Genomic DNA, 16,666 nt, shown 5'->3' with positions numbered 1-16,666 from the left:
GGTTCTTTCTTCTAGTCAGATTGTATCACAAATTTGCTTTCTCCCCAATTCTACTCAGTACCACCTCATTACTTACGTTATCTACCCATCTAATCTTCAGCATTCTTCTGCAACACCACATTTCAAAAGCTTCTTTTCTCTTCATGTCTAAACTGTCCATCACCCACGTTTCACTTGTTGTTCTCCACGTTGTACTGTCCTGTTAAAACAAATCGATAGAACGGATATGACAATCGGCTAATTCAGTACCGCTGAATTGAATTGGCAGGTAAGATTCCACTCCAAAAACAATTTTCTTTATGATGTTGAACACATCAACACGTACCGTCAACGATGGGCGTCATATGAAGGGCATGATAAGCAGTACTGGTTTGAGCTGAGTTCAGCTACACATTGCAGAAACGAAATTACAAATATGTGCCTTAACAGCATAGAAAACGCTCCTGATTTTATATATATACACAATGTAATTAAAAGTATCCGGACACCCCCAAAAACGTAGGTTTTTCATATTAGGTGCATTGTGCTGTCACGTAGAGCAAGGTACTCCATATCAGCGACCTCAGTAGACATAACACATCGTGAGAGAGCAGAACGGGACGCTCTGCGGAACTCACAGACTTCCAACGTAGTCAGGTGATGGGGCATCACTTCTGTCATACGCCTGTACGTGATATTTTCACACATCCCTAGGTACACTAATTCCGATGTGTTAGTGAAGTGGAAACGTGAAGGGACACGTAAAGCACAAAAGCTGACCTCGTCTGTTGATTGACAGAGACCGCCGACCTTTGAAGAGGGTAGTGAAATGTAATATGCGGACACCTATCCAGACCATCACACAGTAATTCCAGACTTCGTCGGGATTCACTACAAGTACTATAACATTTAGGGGGGAGGTGAGAAAACTTGGATTCCATGGTCTAGCGGCTGTTCATAAATCACACATCCCGCCGGTAAATGCCAAACAACGGCTCGCTTGGTGTAAGGAGCGTAAACATTGGACGGTTGAACAGTCCAAAAACGTTGCGTGGAGTGACGAATCACGGTACACAATGTGGCGATCCGATGGAAAGCTGTGGGTATAACGAATGCGCGGTGAACGTCATCTGCCAGCGTGTGTAGTGCCAACAGTAAAATTCGAAAGCGGTGGTGTTGTGTTGTGGTCGTGTTTCTCATGGAGGAGCTTGCACCCCTGTTGTTCTGCGTGTTTCATTTTCGCAGTGCAGATCTACATTGATGTTTTAAGCATCTGCTTGCTTCCCACTGTTGAACAGCAATTCGGACATGGCGACTGCATCTTTCAACACGGTCGAGCACCTGTTCATAATGCACGGCATATGGCGGAGTGGTTACACGACAATAATGTCCCTGTAAAGGACTGGCCTGTACAGAGTCCTGACCTGAATCCTACAGGACACTTCTGGGATGTTTTGGAAACCACCGATATCGATACCTCTCGTCAATGCAGCTCCCCGTGAAGAATGGTCTGCCATTCCCCAAGAAACCTTCCAGCACCTGATTGAAAGTATGCCTGCGAGAGTGGAAGCTGTCATCAAGGCTAAGGGTGGGCCAACAGTATATTGAATTTCAGCATTAGCGATGGAGGGTGCAACGAACTTGTAAATCATTTTCAGCCAAGTGTCACATAGTGTGTATACGAGGGTTGGAACTTTAATAGTGACAACTATTTATTTACAGCTTGTAGGAAACAGATACGTGTTTGTTTTTGGAACACAACCTACGGCCAGCATAGAGACAGAAATGATGTTAATTTTTGCATGACCTAACCATCATTTTGCTGGACAATGCTCAAGCACTGACAGTGCAAGCTATTACTGATTTGTCTGACAGATGGGGCTGCACTCCCCTAACAAGCCCTCTTGAGTTCAACTCGATTTATAAACTGACGGGAACAGTTTACGGCATTCGCTTCAGAACTGCTACAAAGTCTTTGGGCAATAGACCGCTCCTTTCGAACTGTCAACACAGTGGCTTAAAGATATCTTCAGCTTTCCTGTGTAGTTGTACAAAACCTCGGTGCCTTATTACCTTACCCTCGGTTTCGGTAATGCTTCGAAGAGCAAGATGTCGACACTTGCGAAGAAAGGTCAGAGCTCAGAACATCATGTGGAACCAGATTTCGCCACAATTCGACCATCAACACCGTGGACTTGCCAAACGATAGGAAGACCGTCGCAACGCCATCTTATCCACGCCTCACCCCTTCCCTTGACGTCACTGCGAGGCGGTCACAATCGCGATGCCCAGCTTGATATCACGCGGCTATCCGAGGAAATCATTTCAGACAGACCACCGCTCAGAACCGACACCTAAATGTCTCAGGAGGTGGCATAAAGGGCGTCAACAAAACCATCCCTTCCCTTGCTGCATTCATTTACAGACGTAGTTGTCTGAAGCAGCAAATGGTGTTTACAGTTTTTGAGCCCTCCTGTTTCGCACCCTCCTACAGCGTGAACATTGTTGAAAGAGTAAAGGTGCGACATTGTCACATACGTCAACAAAACTGTAAAGGGCCCCTCTAAGGCTACCCAGTTCAGGAGCACTCTCGGTACCACCCGCACAGTTTTGTGGACCACTATAAAAGTGTACCTGTACAGAAACCACAGTTGTATTTTTTCCAGGCGCCTGCAGGCAGGCAACCCCTTCGACACCACTCAGATTCCGCCTGGCCACAACCAGGTGCTAGAGCATCAGTTTAGTGCCACTTATCGCATTGGCAGGTGTTAAGTCACATCAACTTGGTGCTCATTGTGGTCATCATTACGCGAAATGCGGCTATGTGGAAATGGATTGTGAAGCACCTCATTTGTGTCATGGGAAATGCGACAGGTGGCACCAATCTGCTGAAACCAGAACTCCTGGATTTCCATTCTATTGATATGAGGTCACAAAAAATCTCCTATCATGGCACATTATCAGTTCCCATCCCCTCTTACAGCTTGATGTGTCTTAATTTTCAAAAATATAAGGACAGATTGTCCCACTCGCCCAAAAGCCACACCAAATCGTGGCTGTATTTCCATCTATTACACCATGTAAGATGTTCTGACCCCTAAATACAGCAGTTTTGTATATTAACAAATCCATTTAAGTGCACATGCGTCTCATCACTGAAAAGCACATTCCTTGCATAACCATCACCTACATGGCATCTACTCAGAAACCAGTCACCAAATGTTTTCTTTTCTCATGATCGGCTTATTTCACCTCGTCCATTAACTTAATTCAGCAAGGGTGATAATGAAGACCATACTGGAGAATACACACTGCTGAAGAATATAATTTGCCCTTCTGTTGGGATCGACTTCACTAGAGTAACAGCCACACTGTCACAAAACAGTGGTTTGCACAGATCGGTTAGAAAGAGGGCACCCACAATTCTGTAACGCTCACACCAGAAACCGTTTCATTTATCTTTACATCTTGTCTGCGAACTTTTGATTCACTCGGTTCTCCATTGCACCCTAGAATCTCCAACGACGTCTCACAGTTGCTGCATAACTTTCTTATAAAGTGTTTTCACTGTCAGGACGCGCTGGGCAATAGTGAACTGCTGCATGTTGAGACACAAAGTGAAGCTGTGCGGTAAACTCCAAGAGTAGCAACAGTTGGAATGTTTGGCGAAACCGAAACGATACACAACAATTTGGTCAACCGGCAAACAAAAATACACTATGCGATTCAAAATCACCGTTCTTTTTAAAGGATCCTTAAGGCCCCTGTAAACAATCAAAAAATTTCTCGAACTTCTCCAGTTTCTCAAATTATTTGGCAGCAAATGCCTTCGTTTGATGTGTTTTTCAACCAAAGACTGTGCTTGAAAAATTGATAGACGGGATTTGAAAGATGTTTAATATTGTTTGTGTTGGTGTTTAGCCGAGAACGTGTAGCGATGAAGACGATATACTGCAACTTCTCTCACCGTGCTTCTCAACAACTGTGGAAACTACGATCAAGGATGAAAACAAAAGAGCGCTGTCAAGTACCGAAATTGTAGACGTGCTGCGTCTTTCTCAACCACATATTAAATAGGGAGACGTTAACAACAAAATGAGGAATCTACGCACAAGATACAAGCGGGAGTATAGTAAAATAGGAAAAATCGAAGCTTTCTGGTTGTTCCACACAAGACTGTCATGGAATTTTTCACCATTTTACTCTTTTGAAATGGAACCTTTGGATCCATGACAAAATTGGATTACACCAAACGATGGTATTGTAACTGTTTCTAAACAGTTCGTGTAGCCAATAAAAGAGTGGGGACTAAAGCAACTATCCTGCGGTTTTCTTCATTAATAAATTTTTATTAGACAACCAAGTAGAAACGAATTGATTTTTGGGTATCTGTTCCGCCTTTTTCAATGCGAATGCGAAGTAATTGTGACAAGGTATTAAAAATCTGACTCTCCATTCGGAGAAAGTTGATGTAATCATCGGGTTCCGAGTGTAGTATTTGTTTTAACGGATTTTCAAGGGTAAACTTACCTGTCAGTTAAATGACTACCCGGAATTGCCTGGGTACGTTCGTATTCCAATCTTCTATTAGTCTGTCTCCTCCTTCTTCCTCGCTCTGTGCATCTCCCCCCCCCCCCCCTCACTCTGTTCATTCCCTCCCCCCCTACTCCCTCTCCACATCCTCCGCCTCCTCTCTCCGTTTCTCTGTCCATCTGCTCCTCCCCTTGTCTATCCGCCCAACTGTTCCTCCTCCTCTCTATAACCTTTCTCTCCTGTTTCGATCATCTACTTCTCCTTCTGCGTCTCTCCATCTCCTCTTCCGCCACCCTTCTTTGGCCATCACCCCCACTCCAGTAGCAGTTTGCTTGTTCTTACCTCCAGAGTATTTCTTTCCAGATGGTAAGTAACATTTGTATCAAGTTTGGTTGAAATTGTCACAGTACCTTACGAGTAGCGCTTCACGAACGGCTTCACCCTTGTACGCACTTATCACATACATATTTAACATATTGTACACGTCTTTGTACACATCTTTCACCTGTATATCCAGCTAATTTCACCCTGTATTTTTGGTTTTTACGAAGCTCGATGTATATGACGTATTATGACCTCAATTATCTACCGTACAGTTATATAACTTCGCACGTAATTTCAGTGGCATATGCGGAAACTGTCTGCGAAATGTGCTGGCAGTAAAGTTAGCAGTAAATAAGTAATGAACTGAAACAAGATATTCGGTGTGGCAGTTTTTCACGCATGCCAGTGTCTATGATGTCATATCTCCTGAACTATTGTCGTAAACTAATATGAATGTTTAGGTATGTGAATTCTGTCTGCTAAATGTGGCACGAATAGAGTTTGTAGTGAAAAAGCAATAAGTTAAAATGCCATGGCTGATACAGCAGTTTTACTGCATGAACAGCTAAAATGTTAAGCGATTAACTTTTTCGTCATTTTGTGAGGGCGTCAACGAAGAAAAAGTCTCGTGAAGATCTGGAATTATGTGCAAAGTCTGTTCCAAGTGACTAAGCACTCTCACTCTCAAATTACGAATAAAGTCGGGACATTTTCGTATTATGCGGTATGCTTCTTTCTTACCCCACCTCAACCCCATTGAGCAGTAGGTGGTTCTTATTCCCACGGCAATTCTTTGCAGACAGTAAGTGATATATGAACCACGTTTGGTTGAAATCAGTTCAGTTGTTTAGGAGGAGATATGGAGCATACATGCCTGCAGCCGTTTTGTAATATGTGTGAATGTCAATAGCTGCCTGGAGCATCATCATGTTTTCTTTCTCTTTTTTTGTATACAGTGCTAAAGCCAGTGCAAGAAATGTTTTTGACTGCATTGGTAGCCACGGCCGCTGGTGTCAGAATACTCGCGACTCGATAAATACAGCGTGACAGCTGCCCCAAAAGTGAGGTTAAGTATGGCAAACTTTGTTGGTATGCCTGCCGCTTGTTTCACAAAACGCGGACAGGAAATAGCGGATTTGACAAACAAGTTTGATCGTTTACCGGAGCCGCCTCCCCCCATCTTCCTGCCCCCCCCCCACCCCACTCTCTCTCTCTCTCTCTCTCTCTCTCTCTCTCTCTCTCTCTCTCTCTCTCACACACACACACACACACACACACACACACACACACACACGACGGGAAAAGCTAGATTCGCCTCTATAGCACTGCTCCGTGACAGTTTTGACTGTCGGGGATGTCAATCTACTTTCGAGGTAGTATCGAGTTTTAAGAAGTGAGAGAAGCCATACTGAATTTTGACACTTAGTTGAATTCGTATTTGATAGGTTTTAAATTTACGACGTATGTCTTATGAATATATGCAGCTTCAAATATTAAGGCGGTACCGAAAACACATCGCCCGTGGTACTATTTGTTATAATTAGGTGTAAGGTAAAAAACATATAAGTGATTAATAAAAAAAATGTAAGGTAGATGTATCCCTGGAGCCCACAGTGTATTAGTGGGTTGGTATACCGATTTGAGATGTAGGGTATATATATTTTGTACGGCGGTTCGAATCGTGCTCCTACTGAAGGATTTTCGCTTTTCTTAAAGTCTGTGGGGCTTTCTTATCAGTTTAAGATAGTTGTGTTTTATAATATTCGATGTTATGTAGAGATGAGAGCACTCCCTCGCAGGAAGAGTTTTGACTATCGATTATTAAAAATTAAGCATGAAACACGCAAATGTAATTAATATTCGAAACAAGTTAATCATTTGGAAAAATTGGCGAAACTGGGTACAACTGGGTGAAAAAGAGAGGATTGACACATTTGAAAAGAGTTGAAAGGTAACTCAGTCTCCGCCCTCTATGAAGTAGAAAAGAAAATTTACATTCTCGTTATTCTAAGAGAATTCTTTTAGAAACTGAAACATCTTCAATTAGAGGACATGTCCAGACGAGATGTATTGCGATACTGGTACGGGAATGACCCTGCTACTGGTTTTAATGTCGTTTTCTGTTACTTTCGAGTTCAAAGGAAGAAATTCGTTTTTGTTGGAGTAAATTACAATTTTCCGTGCGAATTAGAACATTCTTCACACACCCAGCACACTTTTGCCTGTAAGGTAGCTTACTGCTAAGTAATTTTCTGTAATACGTATGAAAATAACGAGTATGAACTTCGTAGGTTTTCATTTCCAGAGAAAGAAAAGACAGCAATAGTTTCCAAAATTGCAGTGAATGTACCGGTGGAGATAATGAGTTGCTACTTTACAGGAATGGCTACTACAGTCGCAACCATAATCGATATGTGCAATTTCTTTTATAGTGTTACGGAAATAGTACATTTTTTATTCTGTTGTGAAAAGCACGTTTAATTTTGTGTATCTAACTAGGTGACATGACGCTGTGTGTATTGTCCTCAAATGAATAAATAGATAAATTACAGTGAATTTAATAAATGATCAAATCGAATGACACGAGGCAATATGTAATTTACCGACTGGTCCACAACTTTTAAAACGCGTTACCATTGGATAATACTTACATACTGTGTATTTGCAGACAGCATTTCTGAAATAAATGTATCCCAAGCACTTTTAAGCTTTGAATTGGAAGAGGGAACTGTCTCCCCCCGAGCACGCCTCGGAAGGCCAAAGGAACCCACCGACCGCCGTGTCGTCTTCGGCCGAAGGCGTCACTGGATGCGGATGTGGAGGGGCATGTGGTCCGCACACCGCTCCCCCGGCCGTTGTCAATTTTGGCTATCGGAGCCGCTACTTCTCAGTCAAGAAGCTCCTCAACTGGCCTCACAAAGCTGAGTGCATCCCGCTTGCCGACAGTGGTCGGCAGACCAGGACGACATGTCCATTATAATTATCCGGGCTGTTACGCTGCGGTCGGTTGATGAATGCTGTGCCAATTCCCAACGTTTCGTCCGCGTCTGCAGAGGACATCTTCAAGGGGGCCTGCAGCTCGATGGAAGGCCCAACACATCCACTGGCTCGCTACTGACTGCCTCTAAATTCCGTGTTCCGCTCGCTCCCGCGCAGAGGCGTGACGTCACGTGTTCTGAAAACGTCAGTGCAATTGGCCGCTGTCCGCTGCCGTCGATCGCCGTCGCCATCACCCAGTGGTGGACGGGTGTTACACATCTTCTTCAACACCGGCATCCATATACCGTTTAATTTCACGCCCTCCTCCTTTCGATTGAAATTATTAGGGTACTTGGCTATTTCGATTGCCTGCCTGTAGAGCCTTTCGTAATATCCGCTTGTGGCCGCTAGTACTTGCGTTTCCTCAAAACAAGTATGGTGGATACCTGGCTGGAAAGCATGCTCCGCAACAGCTGATCGTTCCGTTTCTCCTCTTCTACAATTGCCCTTCTGCTCTTGCAAACGTGAAATTAAACGGTATATGGACGCCGGTGTTGAAGAAGATGTGTACCACCCGTCCACCACTGGGTGATGGCAACGGCGATCGACGGCGGCGGACAACGGCCAATTGCACTGACGTTTTCTAAACAGGTGAAGTCACGCCTCGGGGCGGACACGGAATTTAGCAGCAGTCAGTAGCGAGCCAGTGGGTGTGTTGGACCTTCCGTCGGGCTGCAGACCCCCTTGAAGATGCCTCCACAGACGGGGACGAAACGTTGGGAATTGACACAGAATTCATCAACCGACCACAGCATAACAGCCCGGATAACTATAATGGACGTGACATTTCCGGCCGTGAAAGTCTACATTTTAGACCAGGACGGTCACTCATCCAAGTGGTAGCCAAGCCCGAGAGTGCTTAACTACGGAGATCTGACGGGGACGTGGGTTACTACTGCGGCAAGGTTATTGGCATTCTAGACAACAACCAGTCATATTATTTTTAAGAATTATTAAGTTACGTCAGCAAGTATACAAGAAGTATGCTTCGTGCTACGGGAGGCTCACCGCGCTGATGCGCTCGTGCTCGATTCGACCAGCAAAGTGGACAGGCATTCCCGACGAACGAAACAGGGCATGCACATGTCTTAGTGACGTCATAGAGAGGTGAATCTGGCTTATACCCCACAGTATGATGTTTGTATAATTTAGATTTTCTTTTGGTAAATCAAATGTGTGCACATTTACTATTAAAACAGTCATGATCACGATTTATTTATTAAGGTGACCGGTTTCCACCACTACTTTGGTCATCTTCAGACCATTGAGTAGGAACCTCTTTCTGCTGGAGTATCACTACTGAAAGAGTTTCCTACTCAATGGCCTGAAGAGAACCACAGTAGTGGTCGAAACCGGTCACCTGAACAAATAAATCGTGATCAAGACGTTTTTAATAGTAAATATTTGCAACAACGTGATCACTGTCTCTCATACAATGTATTCAGAAGAAATGTGAGGAGCCCAAACCGCGGCCTGGGTACGCAGCGTCCGCTCGCCGGGTTCCCGGACTCCGCTCCGGCGCTCGCGTGCAGATATCGACCGCGCCTCTCTCTCCAGCGCCACGGCCCTCGCGCTGGGCTCCGGTCCAGGCTGGAAGCGCGCCAAGGCACTCGGCCGCCGCAGATAACCCACTCCTCCTCCGCCACCTCTCTCCGCTCGGCGCGGCCGGCGTCCGCCAGGAGCAGTGTAAATTTGCTCTTCCTAACCTGGAAACACGCTTACGTCGACCGTATCGGAGATGGCGCGTGCGATAGTCGGCCGCCAGCTGAGCGCTGCTGCCGGGTGTGTGTGCTCTGCGTGTCCGCGTGCGGGCGGGCCGCGAATATATTTCCTCGCAAAGTGCTCGTTAATTTCCAACGCAGCACCGCGAATGTGGCTTACGTTGCGGATTAATAGCGCCACCGGCGGGACAGCCACGAATTTACTGCCGCACTTCGGAGCGTAAAAGTACACACACACACACAGACTAGGCGCCGGTGCGTTTGCTTTAGCCGCTACACTTCTGTATCTCAGCCCTCCTGTGTAGTGTGAGAGTATTTATATTATGTTGCTAGCGTTCAGATGTGCAGACTAGGACTTTTGTCCGCACCGGCGTGATTACTGCTCCTCTAGGTCACGTGACCGCCTCGATACTTATACCACTGACAAAAAATCGAAAGTGCGTCTGTCGTTCGACTAGAATCGGAAAGCGTTCACGTGTCGCCACTTGCTCGTGTGGTGCGATCTTTGTCTCCAGCAGCCGGCCGATATGACCGAGCGGTTCTAGGCGCTTTAGTCAGGAACTGCGCTGCTGCTACGGTAGCAGGTTTGAACCTACCTCGGGAATGGACGTGTGTGATGTCCTTAGGTTACTTGGCTTTAAGTAGTTCTAAAAAAATTGTTCAAATGGCTCTGAGCACTATGGGACTTAACATCGGAGGTCATCAGTCCCCTAGAACTTGGAGAACTACTTAAACCTAACTAACCTAAGGACATCACACACATTCATGCCCGAGGCAGGATCCGAACCTGCGACCGTAGCAGTCGCGTGGTTCTGGACTGCAGCGCCTAGAACCGCGTGGCCATCGAATTCGGCTAAGTAGTTCTAAGTCTAGGGGACTGATGACATCAGATGGTAAGTCCCATAGTGCTCAGAGCCATTTGAACCATTTTTTGTCTGCAGCGACAAATTTACGGAAGTACTAAGGATTCGGAGTTAGGTCTTTGTGACTAGCAAGGCTACAAATATGATTGCTGGTCGTTTCATTCGCAGCTGTTTAAGTTGTGATCTTAGGTTGCCACCTAACCACACCGTCGAAAATGACGACATATTGCGAATAAACACAGATTATAAACAATATTGCCCCTCATTTTACTCTCAGAAATTTAAGTTGCACTCGTTGGTACTCACCAAATATGATGAAATTGTACTCCACGTCATTTTGTTGTCATGGTAGCTGTGAACTGATTAAACTGAAAAAACCGTATTTTTTTGTATTAGTTTATGTCATCAACAAAAGCAAAACGAGGATAATGGAATCTAGTCGAATTACGTCGGGTGATGCTGAGGGAGTTAGATCAGGAAAGGAGAAACTTAAAGTAGTAAAAGAGTTTTGTTATTTGGGGAGCAAAATAACTGATGATGGTCGAAGTAGAGAGGATATAAAATGTAGACTGGCAACGGCAAGCAAAGCGTTTCTAAAGAAGAGAAATTTGTTAACCTCGAGTATAGATTTAAGTGTCAGGAAGTCGTTTCTGAAAGTATTTGTATGGAGTGTAGCCATGTATGGAAGTGAAACATGGAGGATAAATAGTTTGGACAAGAAGAGAATAGAAGCTTTCGAAATGTGGTGCTACAGAAGAATGCTGAAGATTAGATGGGTAGATCACGTAACTAATGAGGAGGTATTGAATAGGATTGGGGAGAAGAGGAGTTTGTGGCACTACTTGACTAGAAGAAGGGATCGGTTGGTAGGACATGTTCTGAGGCATCAAGGGATCACAAATTTAGCATTGGAGGGCAGTGTGGAGGGTAAAAATCGTAGAGGGAGACCAAGGGATGAATGCACTAAGCATATTCAGAAGGATGTAGGTTGCAGTAGGTACTGGGAGATGAAGAAGCTTGCACAGGATAGAGTAGCATGGAGAGCATCAAACCAGTCTCAGGACTGAAGACCACAACAACAACATGTAATGTAATAGAATTATTTTTACCAAACTATGACAATTATCTCACTTGTTTTTTAAAAAGAATTCAGGAAGGATTTTTCCACACACACACACACACACAAAAGAGAGTAGGCTGAAATTTATGTTATTGACAACCATATACTGACTACATAATTTTCATAAGTCAGATTCTTTTGGTGCCAGATGGATCTGCAAATGCTCCACCTTTATAAAAGTTTAACATTATGTTGACTGATGTAGGCTTTGCAAATAAGTAAAGGGAACTAGTAACTACTAAATGCTAAATGTTGTTTCTGCTTATACATTTGTTGTAGATTAAAACCCCTTTACATATTACTTATATTTATATATCAATGTGCAATGGACATATAGAGATACAAATGAATTTCCTAACTAGTATGAATTATGTTGCCCAAATCTGCCCCTTTTCATGGCTACGCGATCTACTATAAATAACGATAGATGACTGACATCATATACGTACCAAACACTAGAAGACACTACTTTCAAAGATGATTTACAGTGGTGTGCAACCTCAGTGGAAATAAAAGTTACGTGATGATAGCTGTTTAGCTTTATAGCCCTAATATGACGAAGCAATTAGCACTATCACCGTATGTACTGCGTCCGGTGCGTCGGAGTGATGGTTATCATACACGTCAATTAAAAACTCTTTCAAGCACTAGGATGACACAAGGCGGTCCTCTGACTAGTATAATATAATACTTCCTCCTCTCTGCGTTGCCGGCCGCGGTGGTCTCGCGGTTCTAGGCTCTCAGTCCGGAACCGCGCGACTGCTACGGTCGCAGGTTCGAATCCTGCCTCGGGCATGGATGTGAGTGAAGTCCTTAGGTTAGTTAGGATTAAGTAGTTCTAAGTTCTAGGGGACTGATGACCACAGATGTTAAGTCCCATAGTGCTCAGAGTCATTTGAACCATTTTTTTCCCCTCTTTGTGCTCTACAGACAAGAAACGCGAACACCCAGTCACAAGGATGGAGTGCAGATAACGTCTCTATGTGAGTATAGGCAGAAGAAGTCATCGCAACAACTGAACGCTGCATGCTCAACGACGATTCCCTACCTGGAGACGAAGTCCAGAATCGTATAAGTTCGCAGCAGCGCAGTGCCTAACCGTTATAACTATAAAATCTCCTGATAGCAAGGGCAGCACGTCCATCTGTACCATACAAAAGCTGATTCTGAGCGCCCGTCAAACACTGGCTCTCAAAACGGGAGACTTCTTTCTCTCCACCGCTGGCTTCCCAGCAAAGCTCTGATCTTTTCCTCTCGAAACCACGGAATATTCTCCGTCTCTACAGATTCTACCGCTGACCAACCATATTTTAGTCTTTTGTCGTCCAGCACGGAAAGTTTGCGAGGAAATACCTATCCCCATTAATTATGAATTCATACAGTGGTACGCTTCTCAGAGCAAAAATCCTCGTAAATAACGCAGCCTGATTGATTTCCGAGGTAAGCTCGCTTGTTCCTCTCTGCTGTGTCCAAGGTTTTCAGAGTTTCCGAAGTGTTATCAGGTTACCTTTGCGGCCTCGCTACAACACCGACCAGTTGTCGCTGTTCAAAAATGGTTCAAATGTCTCTGAGCACTATAGGACTTAACATCTGAGGTCATCAGTCCCCCAGAACACAGAATTACTTAAACCTAACTAACATAAGGACATCACACACATCCATGCCCGAGGCAGGATTCGAACCTGCGACCGTAGCGGTCGCGTGGTTCCAGATTGAAGCGCCTAGAACCACTCGGCCACACTGGCTGGCCAGCTACAGCTGTATTGCGCTTCAGCGCTCAGGCGCCCCGACTGTCTGTCTCGGGCTACTTCCTGTGTTAAGCAGGACCAATCCACCTATGTGGGCGTTTCCACCCAGGGCCTGAGTTACGCCTGCTGTTTCATTTCCACTGGCGTTCCAACCTCTGATAGTATAGGCAATCATTCATTACGCCATTTTGACAATCCATCACCATTCATGCAAGAAGCATTAACAAGTATTTACAATGTCAGTCTTCTTTAAATATTCATATATACGATGTACAGCCTGTCAAATGATACCTAATTCTGGTTGTAAATCACGGCAAAGTATGTAGATAAGTGCTTGTAAAGTCAAAATTAATAGCTACCTTACATATAGACCAAGTTTCGCTGACATGTAATAATTACAGCCAGTACTGGACCTCCGTGAGTAGTTGAAATTTAATCATAAACACCCGAAACATGAAGATGGTGCTCTGTGACCGAAAGTGAGCATACGATAAAAAATGTGCAACTAAGAGAGGAGAATAAACCAAGTACAAAAAATTTAAGTGTCAGCGCAGTTGCTGAGTTCTCTCACGATAATTATGTAGGCTGTGGTAAAATAATATTTTTGTTTTGTTGGCTATAAAATAACATTCGCCGGACGGAGTGGCCGAGCAGTTCTAGGCGCTTCAGTCTGGAACCGCGCGATCGCTACGGTCGAAGATTCGAATCCTGCCTCGGCCATGGATGTGTGTGATGTCCTTAGGTTAGTTAGGTTTAAGTAGTTTTAAGTTCTAGGGGAGTGATGACCTCAGAAGTTAAGTCCCATAGTACTCAGAGCCATTTGAACTAAGTAACTTTCCTGCTGCTGGTGACTGCCGTAGATGGCTAATCTTCAAATAAATCCAGTATATTCACAGTTGCGAACATGGGCTACTTTCAGCTCGATAAGGGGATGATCAAATTCAAAATCGGTTCCAGGCCAGGTCTCGAACCCGGATATCCCAATTGTCGTTTGTGGTCGCCTTAACCACTTCGGATATCCGAGCACACTTTGCGGCCATAGTGAAACTTCCAAATGTCGTCGTCCATGTGTACTACATTTTAGTACAACAACCTGGTAGTTGCACAAGCGACCCATTGTATGTGTATATGAGCTAAACACGAGAAAACTGTTATGTACAACAGTATTCATATGGACAGTTCCTGTACAGACACGAGGAGTCGCTCAGGCAACTACATTGGTCTGAATATGATCGAGTGCTGCCGTAACTCATCATACCATAAGAAACGTCGAAACTATGCGGAAAAGTGAACTGCATATAATCTTTTTTCATAAGCTGCGACACAGTGACCCGTATATACAAAAAGTTTCCTTTAATTTACGTCTATGGTCACAAACGTGTTGTTAACAGATGACCGGTTTCGGTCTGTAATGACCATCATCAGACCTGTTTTGTAAAAACAATCCCAGCATTGCAGCATTTGAGACGAAAGCCGGCAGACCGTGAGGATGGGACGTAGGGTCTGAACCGATCTGCAGCCAGCGGGCGCCAGGTGCGGGCAGATGGGACGCACCCCTTCCCGCGCAGGGCGGCTCACAAATCCGGCTGATTGCCGCAGCCGCGCAGACTTAGGCGTGGAATCCGTCTTGAATTTGGAATGGCGGCTCCACACTTCCGCCCCCTCCTGGCTGGCGCGTGCTCGGGACCGCCAACAGCCGCAGACGCGCCGTTCCGCTGACTTAAGCGGGGGCGGCGATGTGGGCGCTACGTGACGTGCTGGCCCCCGCGCTGACTCGCAGGCGCTCAGATTTCACGGTACTCCGACCGTAGGCGGTGGGTTTGAAAGGGTGTAAGGCGAGGATGCAGTCTTTCACTCCTCCCGTTCAATCCATACGTCGAAGTAGCAACGATGGAAATTAGACAGATGTTAAGGGATCTAATTACCCGCCAGGTTAGCCGAGAGCGCTAACGCGCTGCTTCCTGGACTCGGGTAGGCGCGCCGGCCGCGGATCGAATCCGCCCGGCGGGTTAACGACGAGGGCTGGTGTGCCGGCCAGCCTGCATGTGGTTTTTAGACGGTTTTCCACATCTCTCTAGGTGAATACCGGGCTCGTCGCCACATCCCGCCTCAGTTACACGACTAACAGTTATCTGAAACACATCCGCACTTTTCCAGGATTTACACTGGACGCACACAGATGGGGTATTCTGATTCCGTCCCAGGGGGTCCGGGGGGGGGGGGGGGGGGGCGGGTGGCAGGAAGGGCGTCCGTCCCATCCTTCATCCTAACCTTGTCAAATCTGATTTAACCACGCCAACCCCGCGCAAATTGCGGGAAAAAGGCGCAAGTGATAGATAGTTCAGGTATCTAATTAAAACCAGGGTGAAAGTGTAGCAACTATAAGATTTACAGATGGCATTGTTGTCCTCAAGCAAAACAAAGGAGAGCTGCAGAATTGATGAGTGGAATGAAGAGTCTAATGAAAACACACTATTGATTGATAGAATTCTGCGATTCTACATCTACATGTATACTCTGCAAATCACATTCAAGTTCCTAGCAGAGGGTTCATCGAACCACCTTCACATATCTTTATTGTTCCAATCTCGTATAGCGCAAGGAAAGAATGAACACCTATATCTTTCGTACGAACTCTGATTTCCCTTATTCTATCGTTGTGATGTAAGTCGGTGTCAACAAAATATTTTCGAATTCGGTGGCGAATGTTGGTGATTGCAATTTCCTGAGAAGATTCAGTCGCAACAAAAAACGCCTTTCTTTTAATGATTGCCAGCCCAAATCCTGTATCATTTTTGTGACAATCTCCCCCATATTTCGCGATAATAGAAAACGAGCTGCCTTTCTTTGAACTGTTTCGATGTACTCCGTCAGTCCTACTTAGTAAGGATCCCACACCGCGCAGCAGTATTCTAAAAGAGGACGGACAAGCGTAGTGCAGTCAGTCTCCTTAGTAGGTCTGTCAGATTTTCTAAGTGTCCTGCCTATAAAACGCAGTCTTCCCCACAGCATTTTCCATGTGTTCCTTCCAATTTAAGTCGCTCGGAATTGTAATACCTAGGTCTTTAGTTAAATTTACGGCTTTTGGATTAGACTGATTTATCGTGTAACCGATGTTTAACGACTTCCTTTTAACACTCGCGTGGATGACCTCACACTTTTCGTTATATAGGGTCAATTGCCACTGTTCGCACCATTCACGTATGTTTTCTAAAGCGTTTTGCAATTTGTTTTGATCTTCTGATGACTTTATTAGTCGATAAACGACAGCGTCATCTGCAAACAACCGATGACGTCTCATCAGATTGTCTCTAAAATCGTTTATATAGATAAGGAACA

The sequence above is a fragment of the Schistocerca gregaria genome, chromosome 10 (assembly GCF_023897955.1).
Source record: "Schistocerca gregaria isolate iqSchGreg1 chromosome 10, iqSchGreg1.2, whole genome shotgun sequence".
Taxonomy (NCBI): domain Eukaryota; kingdom Metazoa; phylum Arthropoda; class Insecta; order Orthoptera; family Acrididae; genus Schistocerca; species Schistocerca gregaria.
This window is presented reverse-complemented; position numbering follows the sequence as displayed.